The 20,115-nt window shown below is 33.7% G+C and overlaps 2 protein-coding genes across 5 annotated transcripts in view; one reads left to right on the top strand and one right to left on the bottom strand.

Annotated features, from left to right (window-relative positions):
- Positions 1 to 3,365: 3,365 nt before the first annotated feature.
- LOC132902072 (uncharacterized) overlaps positions 3,366 to 20,115 on the bottom strand; it is a 133,804-nt gene continuing 117,054 nt past the window's right edge. Inside the window, exon 2 of the transcript XR_009656997.1 lies at positions 3,366 to 3,585. The gene's annotated coding sequence lies outside the window, so the exon portion shown is untranslated. The remainder of the gene's footprint in view (positions 3,586 to 20,115) is intronic.
- The window catches only part of LOC106142910 (tachykinin-like peptides receptor 99D), a 106,594-nt gene continuing 89,997 nt past the window's right edge, over positions 3,519 to 20,115 (top strand). For all 4 annotated transcript variants that reach the window (XM_013344855.2, XM_060945828.1, XM_060945826.1 and 1 more), the window contains exon 1: positions 3,519 to 3,909. The gene's annotated coding sequence lies outside the window, so the exon portion shown is untranslated. The remainder of the gene's footprint in view (positions 3,910 to 20,115) is intronic.

Consider the following 20,115-nt stretch of genomic DNA (forward strand, 5'->3'; position numbering starts at 1 on the left):
AAGAGAAATCGTTTCCGTTTGAAGCTTATAAACATTCTACTCATGCAATTTTAGAAATAATTTGGCATAAACATAGAGTAGAGTGAAAAATAGACCACTATTGTTTTTGAGAATTTACTTTAGCACGAAATCCATTACATAAAATCACGCGAATAGTGACACGATCGAGAAAGATATTGCATTGACGCCCTAGAGATGGTGCTGGAGACAGATGCTTATCGTGGACCCAGCGGCATACAAATGTCTCCTTGATGACCTTTGGATTATAACCCTACTGCGTGCATTGTTTTATACTAAAATCCTTTTCTATTATGGTCACATAACGCATCGCCTGACATGGAACGCCTAGTGGCACAGGGTGAATTGGGTTAGGTCTCGGGGTGATATCCTCACTGCTGCCTCGGACTGACCATAAAAGCCCTAACCAATGTTTCGGTGGATAAAAATGTCCGCCAAGCATCAGTTCTGTACTTGATTAGTTACAAATAATACGACTCATTTTTTAAATTTGCCGTTGCATTATACTTAAAGCAAGACAGGTTTTGAACGTGCACGTAACGTTTCTTTATTACGAGTATATTTCGGACATTTAGAATCATGTTACAAATTATTCATGGTCCTGAACGACTTACTAAGAGTCTAAGACCCTTTATCAGGACCTCCATAACTTGGTCATGATTATTTCTTCTTCTTCCTCGTTACGTTTTTCGTATGGATAAGAACGGGATTATTAACAGCCCTAACATGACCATGCAGCAGTTTATCCCGTCGTCGCCGCTATCTAAAGCCTTCAATTTAATTCATTTGTTTTCATTATAGTCTCTCAGTTTACCACACCGTGTGCTGTTGATGGATTGATCGACCAACAAATCCAGGTTTTGATTCTTGTAAATATCTTTATTTTATTGTAGGAATGTTTATTTCGTGTGTGCGAAAAGAGAACCACTGATATTTTTTCATTTGTTTCTTAAACAATGTACAATTGAGTTCGTTTTTAGAGAAGTGTGTTATTATAATAATTTCTTCTCTTGCAGTGGATATCGTAAAATTCACTAGTTGAGTGTAAAAAATTGGAATTAAGGAATGAAACGTTATTAAATTTAATCGTAAGATCCTGTGTTATTTCAGAAATCGGAATAAAATGCTGTTCGATCGGCTAGCAAACCTTTTCTATCAGAATCACAATTATCAAAAATGTGACCTTTGTCAGTATTTTGCGCGGGCTTCGCTCCCGCGGAATATTCTAGAAAAAAAAATTCTATGTCACTCCCGAGGGTCTATTCTACATTTAAGCTTATAATCTTGGAATTCTTTTTTTAGGCGACAAGCTAGCAACCTGTCACTATTTGAATCTCTATTACTTTTCTATTATCTACTAATGAATTCTTTCATTAAGCCAAACATCTGAACGTAGCCTATCAGTCTTTTTAAGACTGTTGACTCTGTCTACCCCGCAAGGGATATAGACGTAATTATATGTATGTATGTATGTTGTGAAAATAAGTCCAGTAGGTTTTGAGTTTATTCGTTACAAACATATAAAAATACAAATATTTTCTCTTTATTGTTAGTGTGGATATAGGAACAAAAAAGGCAAAATTTAATTAAATTCTCCCCTTTGTAATATAATGTTAGACCCAAATTTCCTGCGACAACCAAACAACTTGATGTGCCGAGTTCTGGCAAGGTGCCAAAGCATGTGCTTTGGCGAAAGTAAAAAAATTCTCTTATAATTGGTGCTTAGTAGGAAAAAAATTCTAAGTGCGGAGTATTTATTATTCAGGCATGTATGTAATAAAACGAAGTAATAAATACAAGGCGAGTATATACACATACATTTTAATGGAAACGCTAGAAAAACAGCCAGCTTCCTTAATGATGGCACGCGCGACGCCGTTTTTATCGCGCGAATAACTATAGCTGTTTCGCTTTTTATTATGACGTGAAAAGGAAAAAAATGTATTACAAATCACGAATGGAGTGAAGCTGCAAATACTAGGTACATAAATAGAATGAAACTACTATTTCAATAGCAACAGGCTTCGTCAAATAAATGTACCTAATATTTTATTACAAAAAGTATAGAAATAATCTTTCGTCCAATTTCTCCTAAGTATCAATTTCTTTGTTCCAATCTGGAATCATTAAGTTCCCATTTCACGAGAGACGGGGTTTTACTTTCTCTTATCATCCACTGAATATACCTACTATTATTTCATGAATGAAATACTTAGTGACAAATATGTATTTAATACTTTACTGTAAATATTGAAGGGAATGTAAGAAAAGCTTTTCATTGTTTTAACTTCAAATATTTTTATTGAAATTTGTAAGTAATATTACGAATGTCTGTATCTCTCAGTCTTTTCAGATATTCTAGGTATCCTTGGTTTTTGTTAAAGATATTTTAATGCAGCAAAACTTACATTCATCACAATCTAAATCAAAAATATACTTATATTTCCAATTTATAACGTTGTATTTTAGACGTATATATTTTTACATATACTGTCAGCTGTGAATTGAAATACAAATAGTGACAAGTTGCTAACCCATCGCCTACAAAAGGAATCCCAAACTAATAAGCCTTTACGACTTCAATGGCAAAAGATATGGAGTGGTCCTATTCTAAAATGCCATGAACCACAAGGCAAGGCCATAAAATACAGTGTACCATAATTTAAAAGATTAGCGCATCTGTTATTGGTAAAAGTCCTTAGAAGACAAAAGATTTTTATCGGGATAAGGGGGATTAAGGGATCAGGAATTAATACGACCCAAGGAAAATTTCCAAAGTGCGAAGTGCAGTAAATACGAAGATCACTTCCTCTAGGTCATGGTATAAGTAGTTTTGATATCGACTTATGATTTATGACTGAATAATGGTGATGCATAATTCTGTCATACGGTTTTCAAGACTGAAAGGCATGTTCAGCTGACCGTGTCCGTATCAATCTTGAAGAGACTATTGACTCTGTTTACCTCGTAAGGGATAAAGACGTGATAATATTAAATGATATAATCTTAGGCATAGAGAGGCAATTCTTGTCTAATACAATTGTTTAATTAGAGAAGGTTGGGGCAAATATTTGAATTGAAAATTCTCTGTTTTACCATTTTATTTATTTAATGTACATATGTACTTACAGAAACAAAATTAGCTAAAACTTAATTAAAAAGTAGATATGTCGAACAACCAGCATCATTATTAATATTCGTTAATTAATCAAACTCCGATGTTTACATAACATTAATATATTGTATAAAAAATATTATATTTTTTCTTAATCCTTAAACAACATTTATAGTCCAAATCCCAACCGAATTGTTCCAACCGGTATGAAATGTTGAGTTGTATAATCTTGCCACTTTAAAAAATTAAATGTACTGGCAACAAATACCTATAGAAAAATCATATATTTTATTACATATTACGCATTATTATCAATGCAAGGTTAAAGTTCGTCGTTTGCGCGAAGCCGCGAATTTTCGTTCCAAACTTGAATCGCTGTCGGGCGGGCGCGTAGACCAGCAGTGTCTATTTAGACGCGCGCCCACATACACGGGACTGGCTATACGCAACTCCTGAAAAAGAAGAAATTAAAAAATATATATATTATTTAAATATGCAATATGGTTCTCTATGATTTGTTCTTGAATTTACATTTTGGTGAAAATGAAATTGTATTCGGCCAGTGCGAAAAGTTTTTGAAAGTTACTTTGTGAAGTGTTACGCTGATATAATTATACTTAGATAAATAAACATTAAGTCATCAATAAAAATTGCTTTACAATGATAAACTTCTTTAAGTTAACTTAATAGTGATGTACAAGTGTTCATTTCAAACTTAATTAATCCAACTGTCCAGTTGTACCAGTACAACGACTAAAAGTTCGTCCAAAAAAGAGGTAAGTTTTATTTTTCGTACGTTTTTTTTAAATATATTTAAGCCAAGTAGCTGGACGTGGCCATTCAGTCTTTTCAGGACTGTTGGCTTTGTCTACCCCGCAAGGGATATAGACGTGACCATATGTATGTATGAAACTATCCATATTACATACACTCAATGTTAAATTATTATTTTATTTTAAAACTCCGTTGAAGAGAAGTACAAAAACTTTCTAAACCTAGTCATTAAATTGAAGTTTGTTTAAGACCATCTTACTTAATAATACATTTTTAACAATTTTACTTCCTCTACTTACTTTTCATAATGTTCCTTCAACATTTTATTTTAAACACATATGTGATGCTGATGTGATTCTTACGCACTTTCACAGGTCACAGATCTCTAAATTATTATTTTGATTTCAACTGCAACTATCTTTAAATTTCAATTGTATTATCAAACCATCCAGACAAACCTAGTCTTTGAGTCTTGTGACCATTGGCTATCTACCCCATAAGAAATAAATACGTGGATGATTGTATTCTGTATTCCAATTTTTTTCATTAAAAACTATATTAAATAGTATATGTTCAACAATGCAATTACTAATTGAAATATAAAGATTATTCGATCAAAGTACCTAGTGTAAAAAGAGAAATTCAATCCAAATTACGAAATGAATAGAAAAAAACAGAAACATGAAGAGAGTTATGTTAGAAATGTGCAGGGATAGTGACAAGTGGAAAGATGTGGTCTCTGCCTACCCCTCCAGGAAAGAGGCGTAATTTATGTATGTATGTCAAAGTATATTATCACTATGCTTATTTTGTTTCGACTTTTGGAAACCGAATATCTTTTTTTTTAAATGAGTTTAATTCGCATTATTATAATATAATTACACACTACAGATCTTTTGAAATATGTTACTCCGCGCTTGTTTTGTAATATTTGCTCCCAAATTACTTGCCGTCGGGGGAGTAATTATCTTGAACTGTTTCTATTTCTATTCAAGCACTTACATTAGGTACTATAGATATAAATAAACATACGTCCTCACTCATGACGACAATTGAATATTGATATTCATATATAATCACATCTTCATCCCCTGCGGAGTAGACAAAGCCAGCGGTCTTGAAAGACTGACTGGCCACGTTCAGCTGTTAGGCTTTATGATAGAATTATGATTCAAATAGTGACAGGTTGGTTTAAAAATACTTTGCCGTATGGTTACCGGCACCGATACAAAAAAGAAAAGGACCATCTCTTTCCCATGGAAGTCGTAAAAGGCGACTAAGGTTTATAAACTCGGGATTCTTTTTTAGACGACGGGCCCGAAACCTGTCCATATTTGAATCTCAATTTTATTATTAAGCCAAACAGCTGAACGTGGCCTATCAGTCTTGAAAATACTGTTGGCTCTGTCTACCCCGCAAGGGATATAGACGTCAGTATATGTTTGTACGTATGTAAGGAAGCATATTGTCCCGGATACCTACGTTGGTTTACGATTGAATAAACAAACAAACATACATCCTGAGCAACAATAACTAAGATAGCTGTGTTGTTAGCGTGCTGACAGCCGCTTATCTTATATCAACTAACGATAAATCGGAGGTATCACAAACAAGGCATTTCAAGGTTCATCTCTTCCTAAAGATTTCTATAGGCATGACAATATACAAATAGCGATTTAGAAATTCATCTAGAAATAATAGCGGTCGATGAATTTAGATCACAATGTTTTTTAAACGTTTATATACCTATATATAGGCTGAGATAAGACAGGGATTTTCAATAATCTCGCTTTGCATAAAGACCGGAGATTCAATAAAGACGAATGCAAAGTGTCAGAGTAACAATTGATGCGATTCATCACAGAGCGAGGCGTAGTTTTGTTAACTCGCACCCGCCAACCCAGTGCAGTCTGCAAATCCTCACTTAGCAAGACCAACCCGTGTAGGATTTAGAACAACGTAATTTCCTGCATTGCGTTATTTGCAGCACTAAACTCTGATCTATCTCAGATTGTTTTGATCTTAGTGATTTTGTTAAAATAATTCAGGGAGCGACTGTCAGCAAAGCAAACATCTTCAAGTTTTATGTCCGCCGCTCTTAAATGTTGAAACTTACGATTCAAACTCAGATATTTGCTTGCGTAAAGTCTTTTTGGTATTGTTTAGTAGAGATGTCATTACGTTATGTTACGGTTTCTGTTCTATAACCACTCAGGTAGTCTAAAATATAACAGAAACGACGTAGAAATCGTTAAGTCAAGAAAAGGGCCCTTTCAACGTATCGCAAAATTTTTATTACACATACATACATACATACAATCACGTCTATATCCCTTGCGGGGTAGACAGAGCCTACAGTCTTGTAAAGACTGATAGGCCACGTTCAGCTATTTGGCTTTAAGATAGGATTGAGATTCAAATAGTGACAGGTTGCTAGCCCATCGCCTAAAAGAAGAATCCAAAGTTTATAAGCCTACCCCTTAGTCGGCTTTTACGACATCCATGGGAAAGAGATGGAGTGGTCCTATTCTTTTTTGTATTGGTGCCGGAAACCACACGGCACTTTTGGTATTGTTTAGTAGAGATGTCATTACGTTATGTTACGGTTTCTGTTCTATAACCACTCAGGTAGTCTAAAATATAACAGAAACGACGTAGAAATCGTTAACTCAAGAAAAGGGCCCTTTCCTTTAGTAGTTACAAAAGAAATATCAAACTAAATTATCATTATTTATCATAAATATCAGTTGTTATTTCTACATAACAGTTTTCCTTTTCGGAATGCCTAGTGGGTATTACCATATTATTTTTACATGCGAGTAACTATAAAAGCTTTTAGCTCACAACTCTCAATCACTTATTTATAACTTTTCACGCGATTTTTCTCATTGTTTATTTTAGATAACCAAAGCCAATATTGTAACAATTGTCAGATTCATATTTGTGTGGAGTTGTTTGTATGTACGAGATTTTTACTGTTCTATAATTATATATAAGTAGTAAAATGACATTGTTTTTATTTTACTCATATTTATTTAAACTTTATCGTACAAAATAAAAATGTGTAGCACAATTGGCGGACTTAATGCTAGAAGTTTATTTTTCCATTATCTACCAGTCAACCATTAGGTCTGACAGAGAAATTTATGTGGGGTCAAACTAAATGAATATATGTATAATACCTACACAATAAAATAAATATAATAAACATACATAAAAGCAACAAAAATAAACAATAAACATAAAAAAGGTATTACATATTCCTAATAGTGCTCACTAATTTTTTAATTTTTCGGCGTTAAATCTGGGGTTAATCTGGGATACTCTGTAGATGTGCCCGCGTGTGCTTATGATCGCGATCCATATCTTTTTAGGAAGTCAGGTTTTTACACAAACCGAGTCCCATCTGATAACTCTCCGCAACCTTCACAGGGAAACCTAATTCTATAAGAAAATTAGGCAGAATCTTTTGCTTTTTTTTTTAATATACTAAAACAATTTCAATTTAAACTAACAAAACTTGATCGAACTTCGGTAAATGTTATATTACTAGACACCTACATGTTCTTAGTTGCACAATCAGCTTTAAAATTTTGGGACTCTGTGTCAACAAGTCTAAGTGTGTGTTACAAATATAATGTCGTATCATCATAGTATACTTGTTTTCTTAATTTTATAATTAAGACAAGTAGTAACTTTCGATACCTTATAACTATTGGTTCTAACTATCACGTTAGGAATATAGATGATAAACGTATGTAAACTAGTTGCTAACTCAGATTTTGAAACTAGACGACGTCATGTTACGAGCATACATACAAACTAAAAGTATATCTTCCGCTAGGTGCGGTCGTGTATGAGTTTACTTTGTCGATCATAGAGTGAGCATAGTGTCTTAATAGAGCGCGTTACTTCGTTTTTCGTATTATGAGCGTTGCATAGATAAATTTGTATGAGAACCAGAGGCGAAGTTGTGTGTCATCTTAACATTTTTACACCTCTTTGCCAGTTGAATTTAAATTAGAGTGGGGCATCTCTGCACGTATAGTACAATAGCAGAAGTAAACTTTATCTTTTTACATGCCACGATTCTTGGGCACTTACTTCTTTTGCTTCATATATTTTTTTTTTATAAAATCATTCTTGAGCGAAAGTTTTTGTCTGTAATAATGCCATGGACCATTGTCTACATTCAGTCAAAAAAGTATCGGGAATGGATTATTTATTTATGGTTCCAAATTCAAATTTTTGTTTTTTTTGTTGTTGTTAGATTGGCACAACTGTTTTCCATTTTGGCGCGGAGTTTGAGTTGCATCTGTTGTTTACATTAAATACAGTGCTATTTTTAGTTATATCATATCTAGTGTGTATTGCTAATTTCATAATGGATAAAAACATCGAACAAAGAGTTTGTCTTAAATTTTGCATTGCCAATGGAATATCGTGTTCGGAGTCACTGAAAATGTTACAGAAGGCTTACGGTGAATCGACTTTATCAAAAACTCGTGCTTTTGAGTGGTACAAAGCGTTCAAAAGCGGTCGAGATGTGATGGAAGATTTGCCTCGCTCTGGTAGGCCATCAACGTCTGCAACTGAAGTTGACATCGCAAAAGTGAAGGAAATAGTGACTGAAAATCCTCATTCAACTTTGAGAGAGATAGCCACCGAACTTTCTGTATCTCACGAGTCGATCCGTACCATTTTAACTAATAATTTGGGTATGAAACATGTTGCCGCTCGGCTAGTCCCAAAAGACCTGAATTTTTTTCAAAAACTCAATCGCATGAGAGTCGCTGAGTACATGCTAGAACGAGTCAATTCCGACCCAACATTCATGAAACGCATTGTTACTGGTGACGAGACGTGGGTTTACGAGTTTGACATGCAAACTAGTCAACAAGCTTCGGAGTGGCGCCTTCCAACTGAACCGAAACCGAAAAAACCACGCCAAAGTCGTTCAAAAGTCAAAGTCATGTTGACTGTTTTCTTTGACTATCGCGGTGTTGTGCACTCGGAATTCTTGCCGGAAGGTCAAACGGTAAATAAGGAATATTATTTGAGTGTTATGCGGCGTTTAAGAGAGCAAATCCGACGAAAAAGGCCAGATTTGTGGAAAGAAAATTCTTGGATTTTGCACCATGATAATGCACCTTCGCACAAGGCCATCATTGTGAACGAATTTTTAACCAAACACTCAACAAATACCATCGAGCAACCACCATATTCACCAGATATGGCTCCAGCCGACTTTTTTCTTTTTCCTAAACTCAAATTACCACTTCGTGGCACCCGTTTTCAATCGGTAGAAGACATAAAAGAGAATTCGCGGCGAGAACTGACCTCAATTCCGGAAACAGCGTTTAAAAAATGTTTTGATGATTGGATTATTCGTTGGCGTAAGTGTATCGTTTCTAAAGGAGCATATTTTGAAGGTGATAAAATAAATTTGGATGAATAACAAACAGTTTAGACGGCCTCTGTGGCGCAGCGGTAGTGCGCTTGTCTGTGACATCGGGGGTCCCGGGTTCAAATCCCGGCCAGGGCATGATGAGAAACGAACTTTCTCCGATTGGCCTGGGTCTTGGATGTTTATCTATATAAGTATTTATAATAAAATATAGTATCGTTGAGTTAGTATCTCGTAACACAAGTCTCGAACTTACTTCGAGGCTAACTCAATCAGTGTAATTTGTCAAAAAAAAAAAAAAAAAAAAAAAAAAAAAAAAAAAAAAAAAAAAAAAAAAAAAAGTTTGTGTATTATTGATCTTTTCCTGCTACTTTCTTGACAGAGTAGTATATTTAAAACACATAATTTTATAAATCAATTACAAATAATGCGCCACAAACTGTGTTAGATTGACTGTTTGAGAATTTTTTGTTTATTGGAATTTTAACGTAATTTTTTTGTTGTTGCCTAATTATCGGCAAATATTATGGTCAATAAATTAAGTTTTGAGAAACGCGCTCTAAAGATGACCACTCTGTACTTTTGGTCGATGTTAAAATGACGCATAATAATGGCTAACACTATTCACTTATTATTTTCTATACATATAAAGTAGTATTATGTGCATAACGTTGGCATTATACAAAAATTCAGAGCATTATATTCCAAAATATTAAAGTTTAGTTAAAAAGTTTTAGGCTTGTAAATTTCGGTTTTAGTGTTAAGGCGTATGTATGTATGTATGTATAAATATGTAACTTTTTTCTATTACTTATTATACGTAAATATTTTTTTAAATTCCAATTTCACTAAATGAAAATGGAAGCGCTATAAATTTCTATTGAAAAAATTTTACTCCACGAAATACTAGTCCTAAATACACATATCCATTATATGGTAGACAGAAGCTAGACGCAAAGACCACGTTTACCACGACTTGTTGATGGGAGTCACAAGATATTAACATGTTGCTAGTCCGTCGACTAAAACAATAGGCTATTACACTCTTTTTTGAAAACTGTTTTAAATCAATCCTGAGACTGTGTTATACCTATGGAATTTTTATTAAAATTTTTTGAAGCCGAAAAGTGCTCTAAAAACGATTTATTATTTATGATTTTGTATTTTCGCGCGAAAACGCCATCCGCCATGCTGTTTTGACTCCTGACGTCATACTTTTAGTAAACAATACTGCTCTACGTAAGACTAAAGTAAAAAGATTTTTCTAATAATGAATTACAATACATATTGTTGGTGTCTTGTTCCTGAATGCAAGAATACAAGTATAAAAACACCAGAAAAATTGTGGATTCCACTGCCAAGTGATATTAAAATGAGAAACCATCAACGTATTAATCCTCGGTAGATTTATATTGTCTGCGTTCACAAAACCGTCTTCCATGATACTATTAAATTATTAAAGAGTAAAAACCCAAAAACGTGATAGAAATTTTAAAATTTCAAAATAAACAGAGCCTGACATCATCAATATGTTTTCGATTCGATATTTGTTTACTAAAAGTATGACGTCACGTCAGTACCCAACATGGCGGATAGCGTTTTCGACTTTTGAAGAACAGATTAAAAAAGAGGATTTTTTAAATTGAATTATAAAATCCATATTGCACTTTTATGAATAATGATCGATGTTTTTCTTTTATTTTTTACAAAATCTATAAGATACGTGCATTTTTATATTTTTTTTTACATGGTGTAAAATAGCCTATTCCAAATTTAAAACGTCTTTCGCTTTTACAATCTGTGCGGGAAGCACTTCAGCTGTCACGCACAATTTTTTTCTCCACTACCGCAGATTATTATGGAACCATAGCTCTAGCATTAAAGGAAAGTGAGTCTCTATACACTAATACTAAAATATTGTCAATAAGTTACATAGTTATGTAACTTATTGACAATATTTTACTGTAAAAAGAATTCTGTTTTAGTTAAAACAGAATTATTTTTACAGTAAAATAGAATAATAAACAACATAACTGGTAGACTGTTAGATAATGCTATTAGCATTAAGTCCGCCTATTGTATGTACTTTACAAATTGTAATTGTTAAAATAAAGCATAAATAAATAAATAAATAAACTGTATATATTATAGACACTTGAATAACTAAAACCGTTTTCCCTTACGTAATAATATCCAATCAACCTTAATAATATCAATCCCTTATAATAATATCTTGTCCCGTCAGCGCAATGTTCCATCCAATAACGTAGCTTTTACGAACAAAGAAACAGATTGATTTGTCAATCTCAGCAATTATTCTCGATACAAATTTGTTTGACATTAGCAAAGTTGATAGACTTGTTACAAGATGGGGAGGTATTTTGAGGCAGATAGTAGAATAAATTTTCTATAGAATGAGAACGAAAAAGTAGTTAGAAAAATGCTTTATTCACTATTACATTACATTGATGACCTATGTAGTGCAGCAGTAGTACGCTTGTCTGTGACATCGGAGGTCCCGGGTTCGAATCTTAATCTGATTGATGTTTGATTTTTTTGATTGATTGAAAACTTTTTCTGATTCATTTCAAACTTTCTTCGACGCTGACTCAATCTTTGTTATTTGTCTCGTATATTTATATTTATTTATTTAGTAGTTGCTTTATAATTTGCAGAAAGAACAAAGGTGAATGTGCTATGTAAACGTATCGCGAAATTTCTTTTTAGTCTCTCCATTTCGTTTTTATTACTAGATACACAAATTCCTTTATTATTAATATTATATTAATTTATTTATAATAATTTTATAATAAAACGAACGAAAATTTACACTAAAATAAAAGAGGTCTTGTCAGTTTTTCATTTTCATCAACAAAGTGTGAATCTCGAGGCGGGAAAGGTGACGAACACGCTGGTGCAAAAAGGAAAGTGCAGTGGATGAGTTTCTTTGTGAGACCTAACCGTTGGACCATAGTTTTGTTTTGGAATTTTGCCAGTAAAGGTGAACGCTGACTTGGTCGTGCCGCAGGTACGCTTTTGCTGCGGCGCGATGAGTGTGGCAAGTTGCATATACATACATTCATAAAATATAATTCAGTACACCTTTGTTGCGTAGTGATAGTTTGCTAGCCTCTGAATCACAACGTCCTGAATGATGATTTTCGGGCACGGCATGATGATAAGCGAACTTTTTCTGATTAACCTGGATCGCTCTTTCAACTAAGTATATTATAAAATACCTATAATGTCGTTAAGTAAATATTACTGTTCTGTCTACCTCGCAAGGGATATACACGTGACTATATGTTAGTAAATAAATATTGAAACACAATAGAAAAAAGTCAATATGATAGTGGAATTTAAATAAATTATCTACATATTTATCATAAACAACTTAGGCAGTCCGCAGTAATCTCCACAAAGCGAAGAAAAAATTACAAATTTGCGAGATAAAATGCACAGTCATCGCAAAGCTTTATGTGTTGGGTTAAATGAGAACTGTCACGTCCTTATTCTGAAAATAGAGAAAGTTTTATAACCTATTTAACTTGATACTACCACCTTGCTAGTGGCACCTGGTCTGCACATAAGTTATTTTATTTTATTGGAATAATAAAAAAGGTTCGACTGGCAGAGAATGCCTGATGAATGAATGATATTAAGTCTACGTGTTGAAAATTTTACGTGCATAAAGTGTAAAAACAATTATAGGACTTATATTATTTTAATTTCTGTGGTTTCTTCCTATAGTATGTCACTTACCATCTTAGTAAAAACGCCTTTCTTACTCTTACTTTAAACGCTAATAATTCATCACTATTCGGTCTATCCCTTTCAAACTTTTATTTTATACACACGCATATTACTTCTAAATCAGATAAAGATAAAGAAAAATTCCTTACTTTTTGATTACTTTTGGAGAAATAAGCTTTTGAACAAACCATCATTTATTTATTTTTCCTTGTGATGTTTGTTAGGAACAATGAAAACTACAATAAAAATACATATCTAAGTCTTTTATTTTTATCAACTCTATAAATTTCCCAATTGACTTGCTAAATTCCTTTCGCTTTAAACTAAAAAATAACAGGAAAAAAATATAAAAAGGCGAATTAAAAATGCATACCAAAGAGGCTCTTTGTGAGGGTTAACCGCGACGTGGCACGGATTTTTCCTAGAAACAAAATACAAGTCTCTAATTAACTTTTGCGCCAAATTTTCACGTATGCGAATAAAAAATTTCTTTTTCTGAGACGCTATTTTAGAATTTGGCGTCTCACTCAGGATTGGCGAGATGAGTGATTGTCGTTCGACATCGAATGCCAAATTTTAAAATAGCGCCTCAGACTGCTTTTACTGCTGCTGATTTAATTATTCATCACAGCTCTCTCCCATAGGGGAAGCAGTAGGGTTAGTATACTACTATATTTCATACATACATACATAAAATCACGCCTCTTTCCCGGAGGGGTAGGCAGAGACTACCTCTTTCCACTTGCCACGATCTCTGCATACTTCCTTCGCTTCATCCACATTCATAACTCTCTTCATACAAACTCGGCGGTTTCGGGTACTTTTGACCTGACCCTTTACCAGGAGGTTATATACTATATTAGTTGTTCTTAATTGAAGGCACATGAAACTGTCTGGCACTTAACTAGGCGATGGGCTAGCAACCTGCCACTATTTGAATCTCAATTCCATCATTAAGCCATACAGCTGAACGTGGCCTTACAGACTTTTCAAGACGATGCAGATGTGACTATATTTATGTGTGGAACTATCCATATTTCATACACTCAATGTAAAATGATTCTCGCTGGCAACTAAACAAAGTACTTAATTAAACTGAGCTGTAATTAATATTGAGTTATATGTTTATTACTATGTCGAATAACTTGTCATCATGTCATGTATAAGTAGCTTGAAGTACAATGCTAACGTTACATTATTATCTTAGGTGGACTTTTATTTATTTATTTATTTATTAGGCAACACAACAGACACTAACTAATAAGATACAAGGTTTCTTAATAATTAAAATTGTTCCAACTTAGCATCCTAAACGCGTATGCGCAGTTGCTTAAGCTTAATAACTAATATAAAACTTGTTATGAGCAAGCAGTTATAATAATAAAGTACTAAAATTACAAATACATACAATACAGTTAACCACAAACAATTACAAAAACAATGCCAGACTATGTACTAGATGTGGTGCAGAGAATCTTGAATATATCAGTTTTAAATTTACGTAATCTGCAATTAAATATATCAATGTCCACACTGACTACCTAAATCTTTACCATTATACCGATTGAAGTGAATGGAACTTAAATAAGCAATAAAAAATATCACGTTTAAACATTACGGGGTACACAGAACCTTCTCGCACAGCACAGTCTTGACAATATTCAAACGCCACGCTCAACTGGATAACTTAATGTTCCCATCTGAACTCCACAACCTTTTAAATCACTGAAATGAACTATTACGAGTACTTATTAAGATAGTTTAATTATATGTACTCTGTTTTATCTGCTCAACTTTCCGAGAATTACTTTTTTATCAACATTATACCATAAAAAGAACCCTTAAAACAAATTAAATACGGAAGTCTTACAATTAAACTCTGCTCATCTTTTTTTAATTTCCAAGAATTATACATTTCATAAACACCTTAAACAAGGGTCTTCCTATGCTTCTTTGTAACGTGAAACTGTCATAATATTAAAAATTGTATGGTCAACAACATAATAAGAATACAGCATCAAACATTTTAAAATATTTCAACACGACACTTATTACGATAGAACTTAATGCATTAATTACATTTTTTACCGTCTCAACCCCATTTCAAATCGCAACTAATTTAATAAATCTGAAACTAAGTTTGTTTATTACCGCAGTTAAATCACTAGAACCATTTTACTGAAACTCCGTAGAAATAGTGGAAAAGAACTTAAAGAAATCCCTACAGAATCGGGAAAATCTTGAACTTCAGTTCAATGCGGGCTGCTTCTGTCAGTCAAAAGGATGTTATTTTTTTTTGTATAGTGTAAACATTATGTATTTGGCTGTACTTGCATCAAGTAATTACAGTTGACTTGAGTTCCTCGTGCCTTTGATTGTGTACTGAGCCTTCGGGCTGAGAACACAACATTGTGGAAGACAAACGGGAAGTCCGAAAATTTATTAAAAATTCATAGAAGACTTTTGTGAGAGACTTCGCTCGGGTGAAGCTTTTTAGGGGTTTCTCTTACCCGTCTGTCCATCCGTATATCACAAACATTTTATAAAGACTAGGTATGCATGTAAGGCTGAAATTTTGAAGGTATTCCAGGCCTAATCTGAAATTGGAAGTTTTAACGGATTATTTAATGTTGTACTAGTCTCTATTCATGTCATAATTTTTTCAAGTAGTCTGGATGTTTATTAAAAAATGTTAAATACAAAATTTAGTACCACTGAGTTAAGTACCCTATAACACAAGTCTTGAACTTATTTTGGGCTCGCATAACTATATTTTGCCCCATGTGAAAGTAATTCATAATTTTTTGTTTACAATTAAACATGCAATCTCGTTGTATGAATGAAGTAAATACTAGCTGTCAAAATTCTCTCAAATTAAAATAGACTGGTCCAATTCGGTTCTGTTTACATAATAGACAAATTGACATTGTCGAATGGGCCTACAAACGTCAATAGGACTTAGGGAATTATGCAAAATAACGTGGTAGTCGGCTCATTTGACGGACCCGGCGCGCCAGCCCTTGTACTCGCTTTAATTAACTTTATTAACATAAATGACGACCACAATTTTGGAATACATGCAAGACTATACATAAGCGGCATCTCTGGTAATTGAATGTCATTGTATGCAGTAAAAAGGGAAAGATATTTTAAAGTTTAATGCAAAATGACAAATAACGTAGAATGAAAACGGAGTTAATAAAATTTTATTTGGACACAACTTTTGCAATTTACAATGAGTGTCTTAGTAAGTGCGTACGATACTAAGTGAGCTATGATATATGGCGTAAAAAGGTGAGACATGTGTTATTTACGAATAAATTCTACCCATGATTCAATATCGAATAGAATATCTTGCAAAGGTTGCGAAGATCATTCGGGCTTCGTATGAAGATCTAACTAACCCAATAGAGGATCACAGGGTGCACCCTTAGGTTCTTTTCCATACAGGTGAGGATATAACTGGAACTAATGTCAAGGTTAGACAAAGAAAAAGTGAACATACTGTAGGAAGTAATCTAGTATAAATCTAGTAATCAAGTACCCAAGTCAGAGCCACGGACATACAGGCAGAGATGGCGAAGTGAGAAGGTAAATAACTGTTGAAATATATTTAACTGCGGTGTAGGAGTTACTGAGTAAACATACATAAAACGGAATCACATCATGCACGAATTAAATAAATAAATTGTGTTAAAAAAAATAAGCCGGAACTATCAAAAGTCTAAAAATCCAACGATTTCATTAAATATTGTTTTAAAACCGACGAATATCGTTAGTTTGTCTCGTTGTATGTCAGTTTGTTATTTCTCCAGAACTATTTGTTAGTACAGCGGCCGCGATCTTGATTCTAAATGAAAACATTGAAAAAAAAACGGCCAATGTTTATAGCGTTACAATAACAAACGGTTCTTTTGGTTTGATAAGCCGACATTGAAACAGTTTGATGTTTTGTAAAATTTATCCTTTTCATTAATTCGTATTTTCGAATATAGAAGTTCAAAGCCTTGTCTCTTTTCCTTTCGCGTGTAAATTTTCAGAAATTCTCTCTTCTCCACTCCTAAAACACTCCTCCTAAATACTAAAAAAATCAGCTTTGTGTACCAATAATTTCTTCCATATTCTATTACATTCATATTTCCTCTTCCTCATCTTGGTGTTAGTCCTGCGTAGATCCTCATCTCTCTAGACAGGAAACCTGGTGCGCTTTTGACTGTATCGGGCAAGTCGGTATTTCTCTTTAACTGAAATGAACATCACAGAGTAAAAGTTATTTAAATAACTTGTAAAAAGAAAACCGCCTCAAATCGACATCTTCCTTTTTCTAAGTGTGACAAAACTTTCCTAAAAATCGTATAAAAATCGGTTCAGCGAAACGCGATATAATCGCGGACATACTTGTATATACAAACAGGTCAAACTGAGAACCATCTTTTTTTTTTAAAGGAGATTAAAAAGGAAAGCAACTTTTGTTTAACTTGCAAGAAAGTTCATAAAGATTGATGATTTTTAAAATAAGAAATCGGTTCCTATTACATTGCCTGCCAAAGATCTCACTTCTATTTATTTTCTAAAATTATTTGAGGGATCAAAGAAGCCATTGCAATTAAACGTACCAAACTTGGGTTAATAAAGATCTGAAGCACCCATTACCTGATCTTGCTCAATTTAGCAAGATATTTATTTGTTTAAAATTCTATATTTAGGCTTCATATTAACAGATGGGCTGATATATAAATCATGATTATTTGATATAATTCCCACGGTACTAAAGTTCTTAAAAATTAATATACATGTCACTTTTTGATTGTCTTTCCAAGACTCTGTCTTACCCGCAAGGGAGACGTGATTATATGTAAAACTTAGTATAGAGAAATTGTTGTACACATTATACGTAAGATATCCCTACGCGGTGACAAGATAAAGTGTTCTTTATAGCGTAATAAAGTAATGCTGAGATCTGAAAGAATTGACAGGAATATTGACAGGAATATTGACAGGAATAGAAAAGGGAATGCTTAAAATGATGGTCTAGTTTTGACCTGTACTTGAAGAGTGAGAGTTGAGAGTGAAAAAAGGTTGACTAAGCAATACAATGACAGTGCTGATGGGAACGTTGGTAGGGGAAGACCAAGGCGAACGTACCTTGATCAATTCGGGGATGTCCAGGTGAAAGGTCAGGTCAAGTGTAACTTAAAATAGACGAGGAAGAGTGATGAATGTGGATGAAGCGAAACAAGTATGCGATAACGATCGTGGCAATTGAAGATGTAGGTATCTTTACCGACAACTCCAGGTGGAGGATGTAATTATATGATGATATATTGATATTTATGTTCTTGTTTTTTTTCTGTATTTATATAAAATTTCTGCAGTAGACAACACAACAGTAACATTTGATGCTGCTTTAGAAATGTGAATCCCGGCAGTGCCGTGTGGTTCCCGGCACTAATAAAAAAAGAATACAACCACTCCATCTGTTTTCCATGGATGTAGTAAAAGACGACTAAGGAACAAGTTGATAAACTTGTTACTTGCGATGGGCTAGCAACTTGTGACTATTTGAATCTCAATTCTATCATTACGTCAAATAGCTGATCATAGCCTATCAGTCTTTTGAAATGAAATGTTGGATCTGTCTACCCCGCAAGGGATATATACGAGATTATATATAAATATATGTATGAAGGAAATACAGACATAATGTTGGGTTGCTAACCCATCGTCTAAAACTAATGTACCCAGATAAACATCAATTATGTCGACTCGTGTCTAGTCTAGCCCACTTAGACGTCAGCTACACCCACGCTCGTTTATCATCATCGCTGTTTTTGAGACTTCAAATAAAAAAGAGGTTCTCAATTCTATTGTACTTTTACTTAGTATCTCATTTTCTTAGTGAGACATATGTCACGAAGTATCATACAGCTTTTATTTGTATATTTTGCTGGTATATATATATATATATATATACCAGCAAAATATACAGATATATATATATATATATATATAAGTATATAGTAGTAAGTTTGTAAATATGGTTTGTTATTTTTGTTGTTTTCATTTTTTTTTGATCTAACTTTTAAGTATGTATACTTTTATTTTATTATGTACCCTTTTCAAGGCAACGAACGAACATCTATAATATTATTGTAAATAGTAATTTAAGTTCTTATGTAAGTGACAAATTGTCTTTATGAGAATAAGTGTCTTTAAACCACAATCACGACTATATCACCCATGCGGAGTACACAGAGCCAACAGTCATGAAAATATTGATAGGCCAAGTTCAGGTGTTTAGCTTAATGATAGAATTGAGATTCAAATAGTGACACGTTGCTAGCCCATCGCCTACAAGGAGAATCCCAAGTTTATTAGCCTGTTACGACCGTGTGGTTCCCAGCATTAAAGAATAGGACCACTCCATCTCTTTCCCATAGATGTCGTTATTATTTTATTATCTCGTTTCACCCATAAGACTTGGCATTGTATGGGTATTCGTTTAACTCCTCATTTTCCACTTGACCGGACAAGATGGAATACTTTGGATTCGCTTAACTAGGGTCTTGCCAAGAGGCTATTACTGACACCACACCAATTTACAAAGCCATTATCTTCAAGTGAAGTCTTGTAGGTGTGCCTACTTTATTTAGGAAATGTTCGCTGCAAATCTTGCTATTATATGTCATTGTATGTATGCGGAAATAAGATAGCAGTTGCTTAAAACACTTACCTGAATTTCCTACTGAAGTTTGCCATGTGGTTCGTGACGTGACTACGCACACATCATTCCTATGGTTTCAAGTTGAATATGTTATTTTTTATTGTATTGTATCACAAACTTTTGGTTTCGAATGAAGAATCTTCAAGGCCAATTCTGTACTAAATTTCATCAAAATCGTTTCAGTGGTTAAGGCGTGGAAGTGTTACAGACAGACAGCTATTGTCTGTCTGACAGAAGTAACTGCAAAAAAATATAAGTAGGGATTTTTATGGTGGGTACAAACTGATTGAATTAATTGGTAAAACAGTAAATGACATTGCTCAC

The sequence above is a fragment of the Amyelois transitella genome, chromosome 9 (assembly GCF_032362555.1).
Source record: "Amyelois transitella isolate CPQ chromosome 9, ilAmyTran1.1, whole genome shotgun sequence".
Taxonomy (NCBI): Eukaryota; Metazoa; Arthropoda; class Insecta; order Lepidoptera; family Pyralidae; genus Amyelois; species Amyelois transitella.